At 43.9% G+C, this 19,612-nt stretch overlaps 1 protein-coding gene and 1 pseudogene across 1 annotated transcript in view; one reads left to right on the top strand and one right to left on the bottom strand.

The window, feature by feature from the left end:
* The window catches only part of LOC149326302 (uncharacterized), a 106,929-nt gene that overhangs the window by 47,960 nt on the left and 39,357 nt on the right, over positions 1–19,612 (top strand). The window lies entirely within an intron of this gene.
* Positions 1–19,612, bottom strand: part of LOC149326303 (uncharacterized) — a 35,536-nt pseudogene that overhangs the window by 3,023 nt on the left and 12,901 nt on the right.

Below are 19,612 nucleotides of genomic sequence, written 5' to 3'. Positions count from 1 at the left end.
TACGCATCTACAGGTTCTTGAGTGACCCGCAGTAGAGCGGCATAGGCAAAGGCTGTTTGTCGTGCAAATTTTATGCTTTCAAACCATTAGATTTTTTGGTTATGCCATGAGTATTTAATTAAGCGTTTTTCACGATGTTAGTTCTGTTAAGTGCGCCCCACTAGTTCTCTTCATCTGTAGGGATTTGTGTGGTCTGTCTTCGTGCTCACTTTGACCTTTTCATGTATGCGGCCATGCGAGAAACATTTTGTTCCGACAGACTTCGTTGGAACGGCAACGTACACGGATGCACAGACTGGCAAGGTGATTGAAGTGCCTCTTGAGCACGTTTGCCTAAAGGAAACTACAGTCCCCAGCACGTTTGCTAACTGCTCCAAGTATATATCGCCCATCAGCATCCGCCCAAGAGGCACCAGAAGAAAAGACTTAAGCTCGCTTAGAAGCGGCATCGTTATGAAGAGATATTGCGCTTTTTGTGGCCGCACAAGAAGACCAGAAGAACAATGTCTGCAGTTTTGTGGAGTTTTGCCATGCTCTTTCAAACTTCTCGGTGTCAGACCTCTGGACTGTGGTCATCAAGGAATCAAAGGTCATATTTTTGGACCTATCACTTCATCGTGCTCCCGCTATGTGCAGTTCAGTGGCAGTGTCAGCTGACCTGTGCACTGACGTGTCAATTGGAGAAACCTACATCAAGAGCCTTCCCACCCAGTGTTAATGTACCTTCACACTTTTCTAAAGGCGTCTAAATGCAGTATTGCAGTCTGTTGAGCAGCTACACATAACTTGCTCTGCAGATCGCAACCGAAAAGCTCACAGTCTTCTGGAAATTGTGTTGATGCTGCAGCAGGATGTGTGCAATGAGTGCCAGTTGCAAGAATTCCATGGATGGCTCTTGGTAGTACTCACATTTGTAAGCAGCCAAGTGGAGCTCATTTGGAAATATGCTTCATGATACTCTCCACATATGCTTGTTTTTGCAGGACTGCTGTTTACTATATTGTTGCATGCTTATACGTTTATAGAAGTTAAATGAAATTGCCCCACCCTGTTACCATAAGGCATCAATGTTCTTTGAATCAAATAAGCCCTGTCCTACAGCAACATGACTCTTGTTTCCTCAATTAAACAAAGTTGATTTCGAACATGATTAAAGAGCATTAACAAACTTTGATTCTCATGATGGATGATATCCACTGATAAGCATACTTTGACTACAAAGGTGGTTTTATCACAGGTTCTACAGCCAGCTCGAATCCAGCTAAAACAGCTCATGTTTTCATGATTCAGAGCCCTCTAAAATCATAGAGATGTTCATATTCTGCCTGTAGCCCAGATTGACACAAACACTCTGCATGAATTCTTAAGGAAACTAATCACACTGAGCTTGAGTTATTTGGATTCAGAAATATAGCAGTTGTTTCTGACAGCAACTTGATAATTCGGAAAGCAATGACCTTTTTCAGACCCTCCTAAGGCAAGCATTGCTTATCAGCATCCAGCTGGTCTATCTTGGCCACTATTTTTTGTTACAGGCACAGTTCATGTGTCAAAGTCTACATAAAATATTATTGGTTGAACCAGCAAAACACTGGAAAATGCATATATTTTTCTGACCTGAATAGCACCAACCCTAGGCCACCTATCCTCAGTGCATCATGTGAGTTACATGATACAGAGCAAAACAAGCTGTTAAAGATAGCACCTACACTGTCTTAAAGGCACTGGACCCATCTAATATGGAACGGCAGAACATGAAGCTTGCACTGTGAATTTTCAATGAGTCTACAGTAGCTGCACACAACTCTACCTGCTTACAGCATGCAAAAGTAACTGCAGGCTTTACTTCCACAAGTCTAACTTGGTGGCAGATTGTAAATGTTAAGACCCCAAGGAAAGGTTAGCACCTGCGGGATGACATGCAACGCCCAGTAACTTCCGCATCCTGCTTCCAGTTGGAATTTTTGGAAAAGGTACTAGAGTGGCTTGATTACTGGGCCAGCCTTAAGCATGAAAGCCAGGCATTTCCCGCCAGAAACACACATGGCTCTTGGCCAGACAAGCCATGCTCTGCATGGAATTTCATTGTACTGCTTGCGTGAGCTGGGGTTTTGAAAAATTCCAGATGGATTACTCTCAGTATCATGTCTCGGTTTGACAAATTTATTATTCTGAGAGGAGACCAAGGCTGCAGAAAGTTGTACATCCTCTTGACTGGAGATCAACACAGCCAGTCTCGAAGACAACTGATGATTCAGTTTATCACGAGCAGCTTCGAGTTACAAATACAGACATTGAGAGGAAAGCCTCAAGGATGCTGGCTGTGATCAATGTAGTGGTATATTGTGCACATGTTGCACTGAAGAAGCTGGTCCGTGCATTTTGTAAAAAAATCTTTGCGTTAGAAAACACAGATTTGAACCATCACAAAAACATACTCGTTGCAGGCATGACAAGGGGTGGATTGAAATTCCCTCAAGCAGTAGTAGTCAATGCAGTGCTCTTCACAGAAATTGTCCTCGACAAGCTGAGAGGCCAGCAGAATGCTTCACAATTTCTTGCTCTGACCACCCAAAAGGGCGCACTGGTAGCACTTGCGTCTCATGCTCTCGATAATTTTGAGGCCTTTGACTACTGCAGCTCATCTCAGGTCATTCCCCACAGGAGGCCAATACACTACTGCAAAACGGCAGATGACAAACTGCATACTCTGCAAAACGGCAGATGACAAACTGACTATTCCGAAAGGAAAGTGGAAGCTACAAACTGTAACTGACAAACTGATTGTTCCGAAGGAGAGCCAGAAGCTGCAAACCCTGCAGAAATGAAAAGTTACTTCGTCCAGAATTGCATACTGCCATTATGTTTTTCTTTGAAATCTTCTGAATTTTTTAAATGCCATGTAACAACACTGCAGGTGCAGGCAGGGCACTTTATTTTTCATTGTTTTTTTCTGCCCAAACTAACCTGTGTTTGCAAACAATGTGAATCAGGGGAACACATGGGCCACGAGGCACACCGAAAGAAAACTAGCTAGATTGGCAAAAGCGGCCTTTCCGGTCCAGTGCACCTGCTGCGCACAGCTGTCCAGCGAGGTGCATTCTCTGCCCGAGATTGTGCATTAACTATGTTTAGGTACTGTTCATCATCAGCCTGACTACACCCACTGCAGGGCAAAGGCCTCTCCCATGTCTCTCCAGTTAACCCTGTCCTTTGCTAGTTGCTGCCACTGTATCCCCGCAAACTTCTTAATCTCGTCCGCCCACCTAACTTTCTGCCGCCCCCTGCTACGCTTGCCTCCTCTTGGAATCCACTTCGTTACCCTTAAGGACCAGCGGTTATCTTGCCTTCACATTACATGCCCTGCCCAAGCCCATTTCCTCCTCTTGATTTCAACTAGGATGTCATTAACCCGCGTTTGCTCCCTCACCCACTCCGCCCTCTTCCGATCTCTTAACGTTACACCTATCATTTTTGTTTCCATAGCTCGCTGCGTTGTTCTTAACTTAAGCTGACCCCTCTTTGTTAGCCTCCACGTTTGTGCATGTGTGTGAGATTGTGCATTAACTACGTTTAGGTACGCTGCACTCCAACACCTAGACATATTGCCGATTTGCAACTGGAAAAATGACCTCAAGTGTACGGCACACGTACACTTCAGAGACAATTTCGTGTACCTAGCTGAAACAAGCCTGGCCTGCACAGCTCTCAGGCGCTAAATCCTATCAGCTGCTTGAAAAGTAGAGGGGTTCGCAATGGATGGGCATATTGTCGTTATAGATATCTTCCAGTATTCTCACATAGTACTCTTCCATACCCTGATTCCGCAATGCCTCGCATGCATGACTGCTGAGGTTTCCACTGAGTCAAATGCTTTCTCGTAATCAATGAACGCTATGTATAGGGGTTGGTTATATTGTGTGCATTTCTCTATCACGTGATTGATAGTGTGAATATGGTATATTGCTGAGTGTCCTTTACGAAAGCCTGCCTGGGTCATTTGGCTGATTGAAGTCTATGGTTGTCCTGATTCTATTAGCGATTACCTTAGTAAATACCTTGTAGGCAACAGACAATAAGCTGATCGGTCTGTAGTCTTTCAAGTCCTTGACGTTTCCTTTCTTAAGAATTAAGATAATATTAGCGGTCTTGTCAGCTTCTGATATGTTCCAGGTCCTAAGGCATTGTGTATACAGGGTGGCTAGTTTTCGTAGCACAATCTCTCCTCCGTCCTTCAACAAATGTGCTGTTACCTGATCCTCACCAGCTGCTTTCCCCCTTTGCATTGCTCCTTCTTTCTTTTAGTTCCTTTTTCTTTACTGGCAGCATGTCCCATTGCTATGCACTGCTGCCTCTCTCATTAACATTCCATTTACACCGGAGGCTGTATAGATTTGTGTAGAACTCTTGGGTTACTTTCTACCTTATCCATATTGCTAGTGACATTGCCCTCTTTCTCTCTTATCACATACATCTGATTTTTACATATATGCATAGCTTCCGCTTCACTGTTTTTAGGCTGTCTTCATTCTTTAGAACATGCTCAAGTTTCTTTATATTAAACTTCCTTATGACGGCTACCTTGCACTTATTTATCAACTTTGACAGCTCTGCCAGTTCTATTCTGTCTGTAGGGTTAGAGACTTTCATGCTCGTTCCTTTTTCAGCTCTTTTCATTTTTCATCTTTGAGAAGGCTTGCTGGCATCCCGTCGAACAATCCTACCACCTACTTCTACGACGCATTCCACAATGATAGCTATGAGATTAATGTTCATTATTTGAACATTAAGATCGTCTTCCTCAGTTAGAGCCCAATACCTGTTTTGCAGTGATATCCTGAATTGCTCTTTCCCTCTTGCCGCTAACTCGTTAATGGGCTTCCGCTTCACTAATTTCTTCTGTTCCTTCGTCAAATCCAGGCCAATTTGAGACCTTACCATTCTCTGGTTGCTACAATGCACCTTTCCGAGGACCTCCACATCCTCTACGATGCCAGGGTGAGCGCACAGTATGAAGTCTATATCATTTCTAGTCTCACCATTGGGGCTCTTCCACGTCCACTTCCTGATTGTTCGTTTGCGGAAGAAGGTATTCATGATCTGTAAATTATTTCTATCTCCGAACTCTACTAATAACTCTCCACTGCTATTCCTGGAGCCTAAGCCATAGTTGCCTACCGCCTGGTCTCCAGCCTGCTTCTTGCCTGCGTTCATCGCTCATATTGAAGTCGGCCATTAGTACAGTGCACTGTGATTTTACTTTGTTCATTGCAGATTCCACATCTTAAGCTTCAGTGATCTGATCATCTTTATAAGTATCTGCATCTTTTGTACAAGTATTTACATACCTTAGCTGCCCACCTGTTATCGTCCAATTTCCTCAGGTGTTCTTCATAAAATATTTTACTCCAAGCTTCCAATGATGCCCAGCCCATATCCCCCTGTACTGCCTCATTTGTGGTTCTGCCGTGGGCACCTATACTCTGTTTCATGCATCAGGTACAATGCTGTCAAAGCTAGCGCTCATGTTTGCACTGCCTGCATCTGCAACCAAAAACTAGTGCACCCCTTGTAGTGAGTGAAACATAGTGTAAATGCTTTGCCTACAGGCTTACTACATGACACGTTTCTCAAAGAAAACTCAGGTGGCCGCAATTTCTGGAGCCCTTCACTATGGCGTCCCTCATAGCCTGAGTTGGTTTGGGATGTTAAACCCCAATAAACCATAAACATTTGTCATCAGCTTGATTAAATCGAAGAGAATCAAAAAGCCACATGGGGCTGATGCATTCGCCATGGCGCAGAGTGAAGGGGCTTGAAAACGGGTTCGAGATCCACAATGCGGTGAGGCCAGCAGATATGGTGAGCAGGGTATACGGAAGCGCCAGACAGTGGCGGCAGAGAACACTATAAGATGGCGTAAAGACAATACTTGCTTCGCGAAAAGAATCACAGAAGAGTGGCACAATCAGAGAAGAGCATGGAGGAATACCAGTACTGGCGGCAACAAGAGCTTTAGCAGAAACAGAAGAATTGCAAAGTTCAGCCTTTGGCATTGGATTCGGCAGCGTACATTCTTAATCGCGTAACCTTTATTTATATCTTTACAGGTGTTTAACCTTTATCTTATAGGTTACACAGCTCAACATTTTTATGTTTTCCTTCTTTGCATTGTTTAAAGGTTTACATACTCCTTTACAGAGGTCACAACCTAAATTTATAGGTATGAAGTTCATGTATACCTCTAAACTGAACCTATCCATCTGATCAAGTATGCGCTGTATACGTATATGCATACGTTTCAGCTTTTGTGAGGTTGCCACTTTCGGCGAGGAGGATCAGGACAGGAGAATGAGTTCAAATAGCGTGTGCAATTATATTGGATTGGAATGGCTTCCTTCGGCATGAGTGGCTTTGAGTGGCTTTGTGGTCGGCATTTTTATGGCAGTCAAACACACTACTGAATTTTTTCACTATTTTAAACTGCAAAATTTAGTAATTTCAAGTATAAAAAGTTTTATAATGCCTGCAGGTAGGTTTGATCAACTTTATAGCTCTCTTGAGTGTTTTCTACAAACGATACAAGCAGCTCTGCAGTGCTGCTTGTCATCCCACTGCTTGACGGCGTGCGCGTGTTGTGCATGTGCAGTATGTGTTTGCGATGGCTGTCAGGCAGAGAGACGTTTGCGGAACATTACGAGGCCGCTGCAATGAACAGCAGTGTGAGTGCAAACAGTACATGGTGGTGCGTATTGCCGACATGGCCGAGGACAGAATTCAATGCGACCACGCCACAGCATGCAGAATCGCTGATCTCGGTGAGTATGAAGTTTTGTTTTGCAGTGGTTGTCTCTTTTTCAGATTTTCTGCCCTGACAAGCAAAGTTGCCTCTCGTATAAGAAAAATAAGTGTCCTAGAAGCAAGACACCGCAAATTTTAATATTTTTTTGTGTTGTATTTTGTTTTCGGCAGATATCGATAGGCTTATCCTGCGCCCAAGTATTACATGTCTTGGTTTCACGGGCGCACATTGCTTTTGTCGCAGACTACTGAAACGCTCTCAAGTGAGAAGTTTCACGCAGTATGTTTCAACTGATGTGGTGTTTGCAGTGCTGCTTGCGCAAAAAGCGTCGGCCGCCAGCACACTGCTATTGACACCGCATTCATATGCTCTCGCGCCTGGCATGGGATGGAAGTTTTTTGTTCTGTCTGCGGCTCACGTGTCTTGCCTCCCGCGCTCGACGCATCCGCCTTGCCCTTCACGCGTTTCCATGAGTGCAGTAGGGAAAAGATGCTCAAACTGATCGACTTTTAGCAGTTTGCCCCTTCACCTGACAGCCGAGTCCACGAGAGTGAAACGAAAGGGATGCTTCAGATGCGGCTCACCGAAGCACTGACTACGCGCACGTGTCAGCTGCTTGTTGCCATTGTGAAAAAGAAAAAAATATGCGTGGCTTCTGCTCAAGCGCAGTGTGAGTCTCACTTAGCGAGTAGACTGCTCCGCGTGGCCACAGACCTGCGGACTGCCATTAAATCACACCCGTTCATGAATCAATGCATAGTTGCGCACGAGGAGAAGGACCTCGACGTGATGCTTCGTGTCATCTGCCCCTTTGCACGGGTTTGCTACTGGCTTGGTCGCAGTGGTGCTCCGCACTTGCGCAGTCACATGGAGCCTTGTTCATGCTCAGTGTGAATGACCCTCTACTGCATCTTTATTGCGCTCCTGGCTTAAGTGTTAGACTGGCGCAACACACACGTGCCTACGCATTGAAAATAAAACTATGATATACAGCGTCACACTCAATAATCCAGATGATGAAGTAACACATCATGATGAAAATAAAATACGTCCAGATATCATTTTTCTTTGTTTGGCTATATATTTAAAATGTCCTCTTTTTACGCATGGCAAGAGCCATCGAATTCAACAGAACGTGTACCTGGAGGCTTGCTCTGGAGAGATCATGCTTTCACAAGATGCTCAGGCTCGTGGGGGCCACGGTGTGTGTCATTCATATCCACAGAGCTTTTCTTGCGAACAGAAGCTATGGATGGTGTTTTGTTATTCTGCAGTCCGAGATATGCAAGACACTTAATAGCAGAATAATGCATCTTCACCTGTGCCGTCGAGCTCTCAACCTGGATGTTCCAAAGGCAAATCAGCTGTGTTTCTGCCCACAATATAAACTCAGTTGCAATGCTGTAATTCAATTTCTCCATGTCTGTATTTTTAAATTTACTCTGTGCAACTGCTGAGAAGCAGATGCTTTACTCATAACTTTTCTAAAATTTAGGCTGATATAAAACAATTTTAAGATGCTTAGGATATCTTCTACAAAGAAAGGGTCAACATAGTGCTGGCAGCGGTCTTGGAAGGTCACCTTCAGGAGGCACATGACCCTCTCAGTGTGTAGGTCATGTGCTTAAGGTGTCCGAAGCCAATAACAAAAACATATAATAAAGGCCCCTCCAGCATAAAATGTAAATGTCACTTGTCTGGACTTGCCACATTTTAAATTCAAGACTTTCAGCCCACCTGTAACTCTGCCACTGCCATCTCCTTTGTGACCTCGGGGCTGGATTCTTCCACTACAGGAATATTTTCTTTTGGCGGTGCCGCTGCATCTTTCGCTGAAGTGATAGTCTATGTATGGAGGCACTCTGCACAAAACAACATCAATAACATTGCGGTGCAACCTATTTCAGTGTACAGTCACTTGAAGACATGAAAATGGAGCTCATTACAGTGTACTATGTGCATACAAATTCGTTCAGGAGCAAAAACATTCCTCATTGTTTCATCTCATTGTCTTAATGTGTTCACATCTTTTAGTTTTAGCAACGACGTTTCTGACTGATTTTAAACGAAGCGTTCTTGTGCTGCGTTAACCCATCCTGTATCACATTTTCTGGTTCGACCACTTCACCTAATTTGCTTTTTTTCTTGTTACTTTCACTTCATGTCCAGGACAATGCGTTCATCAATAGACTTAAGTATTTGCCCTCAGCATCATGTGCGTACATTTTTTAAAAGTTTCACTAAATATATCACGACATGCTTACGTGAATAGCACTTCTTGAGAGCTCAGTCCTAGTGGCTGGCTTAGGAGCCTCCCATTTGCAATTCGGATATTTCTTCCCTAGGGCATCTCCAAGGGCTATTTTATACTTCCACCGTCATTCAGCTCTGTTCCCGCTGTCTATGCATCCCGTTTCACTCCAGAAAAGAAAAAGGCAAATTCCAAGAAGCAGCTAAACACCACAACATTAAGTATGCAAAAAATGAAGAAATAAATAACTCACTCAAGAAACAGTGCAACTTCTGCACGAAGCTGATGGCACTGGCTGTTCTTATACATCAGTTCAGGAAGAGCCTTCCCTTAAAGTACAGGCCGCATGTACTCAGACAACCTTGGAAAGTTCTCAACAAGCCAGTCGTCACTGAACACCGAAGTAATAAAGAAAGCATTATCCTCATAAAACATGGACCCATAGCCATAAATCAACTAGAATAAATGCCTACATTCATTATTACAGCGCCAAGACGGCACAGAACAAGAAGGGGACACAACAGCGCTGTAATAATGAATGTAGGTAACCAACTCGCCCAAAATGTTGTATTATGGAATAAATGCCAACAGGTTCCACATCTTGCATAACTGCAGTGGCCACAGTTGAATAGAACAAAGCATCTTCATATGAACACGTCTTCTCTTTCTTTTTTGCATTAGCATATGCCTGCAAATTGCTGAAGAAAGATTTCAAAAAACCCAGTTTTGAGGCTACTTTACAATCTCATGCATATGAACGGCATCTCGTGAATGCATTTCGATACAGCATAATGAAGGTCATTTCTTCTGTATGGGAAAAGTGGCCAAGGATAGAAAAGTGAATCAGCCTTAATTACCAATGTTTGCGCCGTATTTACAAGAACAAATGTGTTCACTCACTTTGAGTAGCTCATCTTCACTAGAACATGTACAATGAAGATCTCCTCTGACCAGAATACAATGTTCTCTATTTCACCAAACACTGGTTCATCATTCTTGGCAAACAGAATGACATCCGAGACAGAAAACTTGACATCATTGACTGCCGTGTATGGTACAGCTGTGGCTCTTTCGCCTATATTAGAGGCATCTAGCCCACAGTGCATTTGTGACAGAAAAAGATGTGCTCTTTCCAAGAGTGTTGCCCTTCCCAAATATCTTTGAACAATGTTATTTGAAAATACTCGGCTATGGAGAGTGGAATATTTTTGAGATTCCAGAACTTCTTTGATTTTGGGAGTTCTTGCTTTCAAATCGCATGGTCCAGTGATGATGCGAAGGACCGAAGTGCCGTATCTCTGATGCCATGTGCAGTAGCATGTAAAGCTTGGGCTTATATGCTTTAAGAACTGTACAAATGCACAAAAAGTTCATTGTGACACGCTACGAGACTTTCAAGTTGTCCTAGTGCATCAGGAGATATCACCGGTGAAAGCAACAACTACGTGACTATGCACAACAGCAAAAGACACTCACAGTGCGGCTCTTGCAAAGGAGTTATTGGAATAAAGTCATCCAACAAAAAAAGGAAATGTAGCAGAAGCACTAAGCTACAACTAGCTGAAGACGGCATGCTAAAGCCTTGTTCAAAACAAGGGAAATCACTCCTGCTTAAAATCTTATAAAAAGAAAACTCAGAGGAATTTATTCAGTTGCCTCAAGGTCAACTGTGGTGCTTCCCTTACTGAAAGTATAGCAAACAGTGAGAGTTCCAGAGGTACAATCCCTTCCAATAAATTATGCACTGGGTCATAAAGAAGGTCAGTTAGAACTGAAAAGCCTGTATTATTTGAAAGAAGAAAGCTTGAATTAATGCCACATTGTGATGCAGAACAGATTTTCCACTTAAACTGAAGATAACGGCCGTAATGTTGAAAAACAATGAACGATTGTCTCACAGATATCATTACAGAGTGCGCCGTAGAAGTAGGCGGTAGGATGGCTCAACAGGATACCGGGAAGCTATCTCAGGAGACTATAGATCTGATCAAGAAACACCGAACCATGAGGACACCTAACTCCAGAGACAGAATAGAACTAGTACAGCTGTCGAAGTTAATAGATAAGCGCAAGGTAGCCAACATCCGGAAGTTTAACATGGAGAAAATCGAGCATGCTCTAAAGAGCGGAGGTAGCCTAAAAGCAGTGAAGAGAAAACTAGGCATAGGTAAAAACCAGATGTATGCAATAAGAGAGAAAGCGGGCAATGTCATTAGCAGTGTGGATAAAAAGTAGCCGAAGAGTTTTACACAAATCTATACAGTAGCGATTGCAATTAGAATGCTACTGAGAGAGGTAGTGGAACACAGCAATGGAACATCCCGCCAGTAACGACGAAGGAAGTAAAGAAAGCCTTGGGAGCAATGCAGAGGGGGAAAGCAGCTGGTGAGGATCAGATAACAGCAGAATTGTTGAAGGATGGAGGAGAGTGCTCGGAAAACTAGCCACCCTGCATACGCAACGCCTTGTGACCTCGAGCGTACCAAGAGCTTGGAAAAACGCTAACATTATCTTAATTCATAAGGAGACGTCAAGGACTTGAAGAATTACCGACCGATCAGCTCATTGCCTGTTGCCTACATGGTATTTACTAAGGTAATCGCTAATAGGGTCAGGACAACCTTAGACTTCAATCGACCAAATGATCAGGCAGGCTTTCATAAAGGATACTCGACAATAGACCATAATCGTACGCTATCAATCAGGTGAAAGAGAAATGCGCAGAATATAACCAACCAATATAACCAATATATTGAAAAATTTAACATATTGACAGATAGTCAACACGGCTTTCGGCGCGGACTATCTACAGATACTGCAATAGCGTCTCTCATAAATTACGTTAGGCTAACAATTGATAAAGGAATGTTCTCAGGAGCAGTTTACATAGATTTTAGCAAAGCATTTGATTCCATTGATCACTCCATCTTGTTTCACAAATTGGAATCTTATGGTATCACTGGACCTCCCCTAATGCTCTTGAAGAGCTTTCTCTGTGACCGACAGCACATAGTCTCTATTAATGACCATACATCTAACATAGCTTTAATTAACAAGGGTGTTCCACAGGGCTCAATTCTTGGCCCTGTATTGTTTTTACTCTACATTAATGATTTACCATCCTGTTTAAAGAATTGCAATAGTATACTATACGCAGATGACTCTACCATGCTATCATCGCACCAGGACATTAATCAGCTGATTCTTAACCTACAGAATGATCTTAATTCTCTTGAGCGTTGGTGCCACATTAACCGCCTGTCCGTGAACGTCACTAAAACTTGTTTTCAGATTTTCCATCCCCCTCAGAAGTCATTGCCCATCACACCACTTCTATACCTCAATTCTGCTGCTATTTCACCGCAAGATCGAGTTTCTTTTCTTGGTGTTATCATTGACCCTCACTTAAAATTCCATCATCATGTAGCTGAAACGTGCAAGAAAATTTCTTATGGATTACGCGCACTAATTAAAGCCCGAAGCTATTTTCCAGTCCAAACTTTATTATCTCTTTACTACGCATTCATCCACAGCCACTTAAACTACGGTATCTCATCTTGGGGTAATGCCTATCATATTCATCTCTGGCCTTTAATAAAACTGCAAAAGCAAGCCATGCGCATCATAACCAATACCCCTCGAATGTCACCCTCCCGCGTTTTGTTCATAGATTTAAACGTTCTACCTATCTCGGCCCTTTATTTTTACAACCTTGGTATCCTATTCTTTAAGATTCTTCATCATTATCTCCCGCTAAGCATATTTCCTCCCGGCACGATCATGAGCAACACCGTCACTCGTTTTGCGCTGCGTAATAACTTTTTACTACCTAAGGTCAGAACTAACTACGGGAAACAATGCCTTCATTTTTCATCCGTATCATTTTGGAATTCTTTGAACATGGACATCAAACAAACTAATACGCTTTCTTTATTCAAGGTCAAACTAAAGCTTTTCCTTCTTAATTTGTGATTTTTTGTTATGTTATTGATTCTATGTATCGCGGCATCTGTGAGTGTTTTATTTTACATTATCGTGCATTACATTGTTTGTATTTAAATATTTCAGTAACTAATATTACACTATGTGCCTATATTTATTCTGTTTCGTCGCTAGTTTATGTGTTGTGTATTTTATATTATGTTGCTTATTGAAATTTATTTTCATGGGAGGTCCCGCCCGCGGTCTTGTACCATGGGACCTCTCGCTGTATAGAATTGTAAATTTTATTGTATTAATCAATAAACTTTCAACTTCAACTTCAACTTCAACCCCTATATATAGCGTTGATTGATTACGAGAAAGCATTCGACTCAGTAGAAACCTCAGCAGTCATGCAGACATTGCGGAATCAGTGTGTAGAAGAGTGTTATGTGAAAATATTGGAAGATATTTATAACGATTGCACAGCTACCATAGTTCTCCATAAAGTCAGCAATAAAATTCCAATAAGGAAGGGTGTCCGGCAGGGAGGCACGATCTAGCCTATGCTATTCACTGCCTGTTTACAGGAGGTATTCCTGGCCCTGAAATGGGAACAGTTGGGGATAAAAGTTAAGGGAGAATACCTAAGTAACCTGCGATTCGCTGATGACATTGCCTTGCTAAGTCACTCAGCACATGAACTGGAAAGCATGATCAATGAGTTAGACAGGCAGAGCAGAACGGTGGGGCTAAAAATAAATGCAGAAAACTAAAGTAATATTCAACAGTCTAGCAACAGAACAGCAGTTCGCAATTGGTGGCGAGGTGCTGGAAGTAGTAAGAGGGCAGGTAGGGCAGGTAATGACATTTAGGGCAGGTAGTGACAGCTGATCCGGATCATGAGAGGGAAATAACTAGAAGAATAAGAATGGGGTGGAGTGCATATGGCAGGTTCTCTCAGATCATGAATGGCAGGTTACCAATATCCCTCAAGAGAAAATTATACAACAGCTGTATCTTACCGGTACTCACCTCTGGGGCAGAAGCATAGAGGCTGACAAAGAGGGTTCAGCTTAAGTTAAGAACAATGCAGTGAGCTATGGAAAGAAACGATAGGTGTAACGTTAAGAGATCGGAAGAGGGCGGAGTGGGTGAGGGATCAAAAGCGGGTTAATGACATCCTAGTCGAAATAGAGGAAGAAGTGTGCTTGGGCAGGGCATGTAATGCCAAGGGAAGATAACTGCTGGTCCTTAAAGGTAACAGAGTGGATTCCAAGAGAAGGCAAGCGTAGCAGGGGGCGGCAGAAAGTTAGGTGGGCGGATGAGATTAAGAAATTTGCGGGAATACGGTGGCCGCAACTGGCGAAGGACAGGGTTAATTGGAGAGACATGGAAAAGGCCTTTGCCCTGCAGTGGGCGTAGTTGGGCTTTATGATGATGATGATGTGATGACAGCTCGAGAAAATCTTTTAATGATTTAGTGTTGTCATGTTCAATGAGGTGCCTTTCATACTGAGGTTCAGTACGCAGTAGGCATTATATTTCATAGAAAACTTTATGGAAATTTGCTTTTGGTACCTCACATGTCCTGGAGGCCATTTTCACATTCCTAGGAAAACATTCTTTGAAACCTGCAATATTACGGCATGCCAGAGGATCTCTGATGTATGCCAGCGAAAATGCAGAAAATGTTTTTTCACGTTCAGCAGTTTTCACTTCACATCCAACTTGAAGCTGGTTTACTGTCACGATAAAGAGGTCAAGTAGTAGGCGTTTTGCAGCCTGTGACTTCAGATCCTTTGACCGTCCAACACCCAGAAAAAAAAATGTTGCTCACCTTGGATCGATCAAACGGCTTGATATTTACAAAGGTCACATAAAAAACTGTGAGCTTGCCTCTTGAACCTCTTTCCAGTCCAGTGGCATTGGCAAGTTCAATATCGTCACAGTACAGCACCATTACAATTTTGTTCTTGTCGCAAAGTGCTGCTACAGGATGTGCCTGATATCTGGTGGCATCTGTGAAGTCTCGGAGGAGTTCACTGTCTGATGTTTTCAGCCCTGCCTCGAAACAGTGTGCCAGCTTAGGGTGCTGCAGTAAGTTTTCAAGTAAAGACTTCGAAGGAACAGTATATGCCTTCCGATTAGACGGCAGTGTTACTTCTTTCACAGGAATGTATATTCCCTGTGACTGATACAGCAACTTTCTTTGTTTGTCAGAACAAATGGAAGACACATCAATGCGAGATTTGGCAACTGTCAAAATATCTGAAACACCGCTTACAACCGTGTCCACAATGACCTTTGAGCACCTGTGCTTAGACTCAAGTTGCCTAGCTAAACAGGACAGCTTTGAGAACAAATCCAAAGAACACAGGTTTTCTGTGGGCTCCAGACCATTACTCATCTCAACACTCTCATTAACAAAGGAAAGTGTGCTCTAACGCAGGCACAACAGAAACAGAAGGCCTGATGGAAAGCGTAGAGACATTATTAAGAGGCAATAGCTCCTTAGTTCGCGGCCCACGACACTCGAATAGTGAGCTTTTAGTAAAGAGCAATGCGGGGAAACTGGAGGTGACATGGACAACACACGGTTAGAGCTTGTGAACATTGTTTACATGTCGAGAAAAAGCCTAGAAATGCCTCATTGTAAACCTGCACATTGTGCACTGACCTTGGTTGTTCTTGGTGGATATCGGTGGATTGGTTTGCGACTGCTTGTGCAGGAGTCACTCCATGTGCATCCTGTACTGGGGCTCAAATGTGTATAATTTAGAGCCTGCATCTGCCATTTGTGCATACAAGGTCACTACATCGATAAAAAGTGGTAAATAGAGATGAAAAATACTATTAAAAAACTAAATGTTTTTGCATTCTTGAGAAAGACCAATTAAAATGGACACATATATAAGTTTAGCTCAATGTTAGCTTAAGCAGATGAGCATATACTGAGCAAATACTAGTAGCAATATTAAGCACAGCTCTGAAAATGTCAGAGCAACTATCTCCCTTTCATAATCGTTTACCATGATAGGAACAACTGTCTGGCTCTTTTCTGCCTTCTTTGGTGTCTTCGCATTGGACTGGGCTCTCTTCCCCTGTCCAGGGCAAGGAGTCTGCGTAAAACAAAAAATTTATGCCTTATCACTGATTTGGGATGTAAAATTTATAGTTATTTCAACTTAGCTTATTTAGTTTATATTGCGGGCAGAAAGGCAGCTGATTCACCTTTGGAACATTCAGGTTACGAACTTGACGGCACAGGTGAAGATGCATTACTCTGTTGCTCAGTATCTTTCATAATTGGGCCTACAGAAAAACAATACACCATGCATGCTATAGCTTCTCTTCACATAGAAAAGCTCTGTGGATATGAATGACACACACCGTGGCCCCCACGAGCCTGAGCATCTTGTGAAAGCATGATCCCTCCAGACCGAACCTCCAGGTACACGTTCTGTTGATTTCGATGGTTCTTGCCATGTGTAAAAAGAGGCCATTTTAAAGATATTGTCACGTTGTAGCGGTCAGGAAGACACCAACCAGTCTTGGAAACAAAGCTCTTCATTTCGGCTGGCTTGCACTTGCAAAAGAACTGAATCACTCGGCGGTGGCGTAAGCAACAAACGTGCTCCTCAGTCGTTGAACTACGAATGCGCGCCGCTGCAGGCATCGCTCAATTTAAAGCCAGCAAGGAAACTTGAGATAACAGGTCAAGATCATCTACAGTAATCTAGAAAAACGTAGATGCAGCTCTTCATGGCCGTGATCAATCAGGATTAGTCTGGTCGCTTCTCGCGTCACAAACAAAAATGATAACACCCCTTTTTGCGGCCTTGAGCGCGAACAAACGGACACTAAAATGATATGTGGCATTACCCCCCTCTCAAAGAAGCATCGCCTCGATGCTTTAAAATGAAAATAAACTCGTAGAATGTAATCTTCGAGTCCTTTAGCATTCATAATAGGGCTTAAGGCGTACTACTTGTACGACTACCGGGCGTGTGCATCGTCGCTGAGATGCTGTCGTGCCGTAGGGGATGACTTCAGAGTCTAGGTCACCAATGCGGCGGAGAACCCTATTGGGGCCAAAGTAGCGTCGCAGCAACTTTTCACTCAATCCACAGCGGCAAATTGGTGTCCATATCCAAACACGATCACCTGACTTGTAATGCGTGTCTCGTTGGCGCAGATTGTAGCGTCAGGCGTCGGTGTGCTGCTGGTCTGTAATGCAAAGCCGCACAAGTCTTCGGGCTTCCTCGGCGCGATGAAGGTAGGCGGCAACGTCGAGGTTGTCATCGTCTGAAATGTGCGGGATCATTGCGTTGAGTGTTGTCGTCGGCTTCCTGCCGTATACAAGCTCGAATGGGGTGGATGGCAGTACTGTTATAGGCGAAGATCACCTAGGGCAGAATGGTGTCCCACGTCTTGTGTTCGCCGTGGATGTACATGGAGAGCATGTCTGCGATGGTTTTGTTCAGACGCTCTCTGAGTCCGTTGGTTTGCGGATGATAGGCAGTTGTCCTCCGATGGCTTGTCTGACTGTAGTGTAAGATGGCTTGTGTCAGCTCCACTGTGAACGCCGTTCCTCTCTGTGATGAGCACTTCGGGGGCACCGTGTCGCAGGAGCATTCGTTCGACGAAAAATTTTGCGACTTCTGTTGCGGTACCATTAGGCAATGCTTTTGCTTCGGCGTATCGGGTCATGTAGTCGGTGGCCACGATGATCCACTTGTTACCTGATGAAGTCGGAAAGGGGCCGAGGAGGTCCATACCTATTTGCTGGAAGGGCTTTTGGAGGTGGTATGGGGTTCAGGAGTCCGGCTGGTCTAATCAGAGGCGTTTTGCATCGCTGGCACTCACGACACGTTTTCACGTAATGGGAAACGTCGGCAGCTAGCCGTGGCCAATAGTACTGCTCCTGGATGCGGTGCAACGTGCGATCAATGCCGAGATGCCCTGCAGTCGGCTCATCATGATATGCCTGCATAATTTCTTGCCTGAGATTTTTGGGCACGACAAGAAGATGCACTGTCCTGTTGGGCGCAAAGTTCTTCGTCAGGAGGACATTATTCTGAAAGACGAAGGCAGTTGGTGCTTGAACCCTCGGGGAGGCGATGCGGTCTTGCCTTTCAAATAATCAACTAGGCTTTGCAACTCAGGATCCGTGCGCTGCTGCTGCGCGAAACTGCTGGAGCTTACCGGTCCTAAGAAATCATCGCCGTCTTCCTCTTCGGGTGCTGCGTCGACGGGGGCTCGCGATAAGCAGTCTGCATCGGAATGCTTGCGGCCAGATTTGTAGACTACAGTTATGTCGAATTCTTGACGCAGGCTCCAACGAGCAAGGCGGCCGGAGAGATCTTTCAAATTGGCCAGCCAGCGCAGAGCATGGTGATAGCTCACAACCTTGAATGGTCGTCCGTATAGGTAGGGACGAAATTTGGACGTAGCCCAAATAATGGCGAGACATTCCTTCTCGGTCATCGAATAGTTGGCTTCGGCCATGGAGGAAGGAAAACTCAGGAGAGGCCCTTCATATTCCCAATGCATTAACGAAAGTGTGGCGGAAGTGACGTCAAAATTTGGGCTTAAAAAGTCAGGCCACTAGCAACGTTGTCGTTGTTGCTAAGAAAACTCGGGCCACTAGCAACGGCATACGGCGTTGTTGTTGCTAGTGTTTCTCGGTGGCGGTGGACGGGCTTTCAGCATGGTGCACATGTGTTCGGCCTTGCGTGTTAAAGTCTACATGCCTCGCGTCGTGACGTTACGCACACATCTAGGATTTGTTTTCAAATGCCGCGAATAACCGCTCATTTGATATTTTGCTCGTCATACTTGGTGCCGTTACGCGGAGCGATCGATGCATTGAAATGAATCTCGCAAAAAGGTGGCACTCCGGAACCGCGGTTCACACGCGAAGAAGCGCTGATTGTTTCGATCAGCGAACTTTTGCACCTTGCCAAACAGCACAGAAACATGAAGCCGCTCTCGGCGATGCTTAGCTGCGTTTCGACCCAGTCAAAAAAAACCATTGAGATTTCCAATTGGAACCAGTTGATTTTTGCGCACCATTGGAACCAATTGGCTAGAAACCAATTGGAAAGACCAATTGGTTCCAATGGTGTCTGAAAACCAATTGGTCCCAATGGTTTTTTTTACTGGGTAGTGCCAATCAACATTTTTCTACGGAATTGAAATTAACATGCTTTTATGGAAATCAAAGCCAACAGACACACATACATCACACACAAGCAACACTGCTCAATACATTAGCTCAATATGTACATCCAGAGAACACACTTCTGCTCCAACTTATATACCCAATTTATTAGGCTCTCATGCTGGGGCCGGTGGTGCTTGCCCACTGAGCGCAGTTATTTAATTTAATTTCAGCTCCAGTGGTGGTGTAGGTGATGAGTACAATTTATTAGGCTAAGCTGCTGATAGCTCTTATTGTAAGTACCATATTAGTTCTACCTTTTTCGTCAAACATGCAAACATTCATTGGATAAATTGGATGCAGTTCGGCGGACCAATTGGATGCAATGGGTAAGATCAATTGGGCTCACCAATTGGAAACCCAAATGGTCCAACTGGATAGTCCATTTGGACCATCCAATTGGAACACCATT

This window comes from Amblyomma mixtum, chromosome 10 (genome assembly GCF_055824585.1).
Source record: "Amblyomma mixtum isolate Tamu chromosome 10, ASM5582458v1, whole genome shotgun sequence".
In the NCBI taxonomy this organism is placed as follows: domain Eukaryota; kingdom Metazoa; phylum Arthropoda; class Arachnida; order Ixodida; family Ixodidae; genus Amblyomma; species Amblyomma mixtum.
The sequence above is the reverse complement of the archived record's forward strand: the minus strand, read 5'-3'. Positions and strand labels throughout refer to the sequence as shown.